Genomic DNA, 655 nt, shown 5'->3' with positions numbered 1-655 from the left:
ATTTATTATGGTGAACCAGAGAACAATTTACAAAGATTTTACCTGCTTTGTGCGCTGTTAAGCAGTACCAGACCAATTATCCGACAGGCTTGGGACCACCACCACCACCACCAACAACAACAACAACAATCCACTTAAAACATATCATACTGTACCGTGTATACAGTTTAATGTTTCTAGGATGAGAATCAAAGGATGAAAAGTAAAGAACTGATTTTATCTTACAGATACAGGCACAAATTAATATACTCGTAAAATAGAATTCGTTTAATCTCATAAATTCACTTACTAAAGTTAATACATCTATATAAATTCACCAACTTAGAAAGACAGGGTCTGTTGACTCAATATAGGGTACAGTATATGGCAATATAGGGTACATTATATTGCAAGATAGTGCAGGGATAAAGAGGTCCGGATAAGAGGTCCAAATAAGTCGGATAAAAGGTCCAGTACTGAATTTAAATTTATCCAAGTGGCGACAACTTTACACTGCAATCTCAAGGAATTTAAATTTAGAATATCAATAGAATGAGAAGAATTAATGTGTGTGTGTGTTTTAGTGTAAGCATTTTACATGAATAGAATATATATATATGCATGTATATATATGTGTATATATATGTGTATATATATGTGTATATATATGTCTCTC

The 655-nt window shown here is 32.4% G+C and overlaps 1 protein-coding gene across 1 annotated transcript in view; it reads left to right on the top strand.

The window, feature by feature from the left end:
* The window catches only part of LOC106867991 (cGMP-dependent protein kinase, isozyme 1), a 59436-nt gene that overhangs the window by 41845 nt on the left and 16936 nt on the right, over positions 1-655 (top strand). The gene's annotated exons all lie outside the window — the stretch shown is intronic.

The sequence above is a fragment of the Octopus bimaculoides genome, chromosome 25 (genome assembly GCF_001194135.2).
Source record: "Octopus bimaculoides isolate UCB-OBI-ISO-001 chromosome 25, ASM119413v2, whole genome shotgun sequence".
In the NCBI taxonomy this organism is placed as follows: Eukaryota; Metazoa; Mollusca; class Cephalopoda; order Octopoda; family Octopodidae; genus Octopus; species Octopus bimaculoides.
Note: the sequence above shows the minus strand (reverse complement) of the source record. Positions and strands in the feature narration are given on the sequence as shown.